At 36.8% G+C, this 4,402-nt stretch overlaps 1 pseudogene; it reads right to left on the minus strand.

The window, feature by feature from the left end:
* Window positions 1-1,599: 1,599 nt before the first annotated feature.
* On the minus strand, window positions 1,600-2,504 carry LOC126080758 (olfactory receptor 1013-like; annotated as a pseudogene).
* Window positions 2,505-4,402: the final 1,898 nt, after the last annotated feature.

Genomic DNA, 4,402 nt, shown 5'->3' on the forward strand with positions numbered 1-4,402 from the left:
ACTGCTGGAAATTTGCTCAAAATTTTAAAAACTTTTTTTTAGTGGGGTGTTTTCTCCAAATTCCTTCATCAAGTTCTAATTGAGTATATAGAAAATATCTGTGTAAACTTCTGTCTTTTACATTAATATTAGGCAAAGTGTTTAGGAGGCACTTAGATTATTTAAAAAAATGATTCTAAATCCATGGAGAAAGATGTCTCTTTAGAATTGTATGTCCACTTAAAAAGAGTGATTTCTCCTTCATATCGTTAGTACACCACAGTATTGTCCCTCATGCCGCACCACCCAATATGTGCCCGCTAGGGAAAAATAACAGACTCAGGCGGAACAAAATGATACAGACAAATAATAAAAACAGAAAACCCCAGTATATTCTAGACTCATTGTTTTCTTCTATAATTTTAACTACAAAGGAAGTTTACAGTTCAATATCTGACACACAGCAGATTTTTAGTAAATATTTTATTCAACACTCTCTAGAACACTGAAAGTTAACGATTATTAGTTCCATTTTACAAACAAGGAGCTTGAAGCTCAAAAGTTAGACCTTTGCTACTGAAAGAGTGTAACTGTTACTGAAATGAGCACCTTTACAAAGTGCATCTAAATTAAAATTTTGTAACAAATAATTATAGCCACTTCACTCTTTGTGTTAGTTCTGGGCATTTCCGATCTTTCCTTTCACCTGTATTCACTTACTAATGCACCACTGTCCACTCTCTTTGCATCGTAACATTCTTAATATTCTGTATTCTTCTATCACCACGGAAGCCCTGGGAGTGCCTGACTAGAAGGATTTGGGGTGTATTTCACAAATTTCAACAATTCATGTTACTTTTTTTTTTTTTACCATAATAACCATCACATAATGAAAACAGAAAAGTTGAGTCAATCTGAGGGGGAGATAGCCATGTAAAAATCAATCCTTTGGAATCTCAGAAGTTATACATTTTCTTGTTTGTTTTGCATTAAACCAAGATATTGCTTTAAAAAAAAACTGTATTAATATTTTGCAGGAACTATATTATATGGTGGTCCCTGGGTGGCACAAACGGTCAAGTGCTCCCCTAGTAACCTTAAGGCCTGGATTCACACCGTGGAGCCTCTGTTCCCAAAGTCACAGCCACTGAAAAACATATGGAGCACAGTTCTACTCTGCAACACATGGGGTCACCATGAGTCCAATTCAATTTGACTTGACGGCAACTTTTTTTTGGTTTATTTTATAGTACAGATTACAGTCTGATCACTAAAACAATCTAAATCAAAGAAATAGGTCTTTCTCAATTAATTCCTTTAATAGAAAAGAGTTTTTTTTTTTTTTTTTTTTTAATCCCAGCATCCCAATCCTCTCCTGAAGCAATCCATTCTCACTTAGCACTGATTTCAGAAATGTATGTCAAAAAAAACTACAGGGTCAGCAGAAAAGAGGAAGACCTTCAACTAGGTGGATTGACACAGTGGCTGCAAAAATGAGTTCAAGCATGGGAACGGTTGTGGGGATGGTGCAAGACTGAGGAGTGTTTTGTTCTGTTGTGCATAGTGTCACTATGAGTCAGAACCAACTCGACGGCACCTAACAACAACTAACATGTAAATTTAGACTTCCGGTTGTGTTAACTTGAGGAGTTTTTTCAGAGACTCTTTCACATCTTTATTCCTCAGACTATAGATCATGGGATTCAACATGGGGAAGACCACAGTATAAAACACAGAAACCATTTTGTCCCTCTCAAGGGAATAGCTGGAGCTTTGCCGAGAGTAAATGTAGAGAATGGAGCCATAGTACAAGGTGACAGAGATCAAGTGAGAGGAACATGTAGAGAACGCTTTGAGGCGATCCTGGGTGGAGCGGATCCTCAAGATGGCAGCAATGATGAAGAGGTAGGAGGCGAGTATGAGCACAATAGGGATGATGACGTTGGAGGCCATGAGGAAGTATAGCACCACCTGATAACTCTCCTTCACATCACATGCCAACTTCACCAACGGTGGGACATCACAGAAAAAATCATCAATGACATTGTCACCACAAAAATCCAATGTGAATGTGTTACGGGTGAGTATTATTGCACTGACAAAACCTCCGGTATAGGTACATATAACCAAATAGATGCCCAGTCTTTTTGACATGACCTGAGCATAAAGTAAGGGGTTGGAGATGGCCACATAGCGGTCATAAGCCATAGTGGCCAACAAGTAACACTCATTATATCCCAGTCCAGCAGAGAAGAAGAACTGAGCTACACAGCCGGCAAAGGAGATGCTTTTGTCCTCAGAGATGCAGGTCACTAGGATCTTTGGGGTGTAGACAGAGGAATACCAGAGATCCAGGAATGAAAGATTGCCAATAAAAAATACATGGGTGTGTGGAGCGTGTTGTTTCCCACCAGGGTCACAGAGTACATGACAAGAAACACCACAAATAGGATCAACTGCATCACAGGGTCTGTGGTGAAGCCCACCAGGATGAACTCAGTCACGGTGTGATTGCCCCTCTCCATGGCTAAAGGAACCTCACCTAAAATGGAGTTTAATTTCTTCAACACATATCAACTGAAGGCATTCTGTGTACCAGGTACATGTGATGTGGTGAAGACTAAAGATATTAGACCAAGGAGATCTGAGCAGAAATCCTGACTTGAGAAAATGATGGGAGTTCTCTGAGTCTCAATATATTCATTTCAGTAAAATGCATTTGCAGCAGTACATTCATAATGCTACTGGGGTCTATTCATTTTGTTCAAAATAAAATTTTTTGAGCCCCAGGTGCTGTTCTAGGCACAGTGCTGTCCCTTATTCTTCTGGAGATTTTGTTCTATAGGAAGAGACAGATAAAAATAAAAGAAAAAAATATAAAGATTTGTACATAATGTTAAATGTTATTAAAAAAATAATAGCGGATGATGGGATAATAACAACCTGAGAAAACAGCTAATTGAACTTAAACCCTTCCTTTCCCTCATTTCCCGGACTGAAATGGAAAAGTTTTTTAGATCCCATAAGAGGTGGGAAGGTCCCCACGGTTTACGAAATGATGACATTCTCCTCTTCTGCCAATATAGAGTTTTCCCCTTGACCAATCTAGAGGGAACTTTGGTACAATTGTCATAAATCCCAAGGGTGAGGACCAGATTGAGAATCAGGGTGAAATTTCAGAGTAGAGATAAAAAAACATATTTTTCTGATTATGTCATATAAATCAAATGTGATGTCACTGTGAGTCTTTGAGGGTTGAAAATCCTGCAATTTTGTATTATTCTAAAGTATCAAGCATTAGCATTAGTGTTTAGCATTATTCTACAGTATCAAACATTAATATTTATTATTCTACAGTAACAAACATTTTTAATACTTCCTTTATGACTCTTGAAATGAAGTGTGTAGATAATTTAACCTATGGAAATATCCTAAGTCTAATATAAAGTTAAGTGAAGGGAAAGTTGTTTATTATATAATTATTACATTATAACAATTATAATATAGAAGTTATCTAAAACAACGTGAATTTAAATATATAAATGCTGGAATACATAATGAAACAAATGCTTAGACACATAAATAGAATCCTTATGAATATATTCATGACTCAAATACCAGAAGTGGCATTTACATTCATGACATGATTTTTCTTACAAGAGGAACAACTCTGGATAAGATCTCAAACAAAACAAATGACACTCTTCCCTCAATTTTGATTTCCTAGGTTAGTTGGTATATATTAAAACCTTGCAAAATACATTTTGTAGATATGTAACACTTTTTCTGGTATAGTTAGTAATTCTTGTTAAATTTCCATACAAAACAAAGTCTATTTTCACAGTCATTGCCTTTCTAGAAAATTTCGTACATATTAATACTTTGGAAACTACACATCCTGTGTATTTTCAAAGTGGAATACATTTCAGATTCATTATTGTAAAGAGCTTCACATGCACAAATGTCTATCAAGACTGTGTATTAGGATTGGGACATTTTTCTTTGTGTGGAACTGTCCCATGGGTGCAGAACATCTTTCATCTTTGTCTCTTAGAAACTAAATGGCCAGGAGGTGCCCCAATCTTTGTGATAATCAAAACTCTGAACACATATTTCAAAAAAATTCCTTAAGGGATTTTACACTGTCAAGAACTTCAAGATTTGCAAATTGCTTTGTAAATCTTCATAGGATTCTTCTTGAAATTATGTGAAGGAATAGAAGATAACTGGAGAAAATCACTGAGTGGTCAAATTATCTGTAGGATAAATTACTCCATCCACCTTTTCATGGGTCCACTGTTTGGGAACTCTGGTGGGGTAGTGGTTAAGAGCTATGACTGCCTAACGAAAGGTTAGCAGTTTGAATCCACCAGGGGCTCCTGGGAAACCTTATGGGGCAGTTCTATTCTGTCCTGTAGGGTCA

This window comes from Elephas maximus, chromosome 7, assembly GCF_024166365.1.
Source record: "Elephas maximus indicus isolate mEleMax1 chromosome 7, mEleMax1 primary haplotype, whole genome shotgun sequence".
NCBI lineage: Eukaryota > Metazoa > Chordata > Mammalia > Proboscidea > Elephantidae > Elephas > Elephas maximus.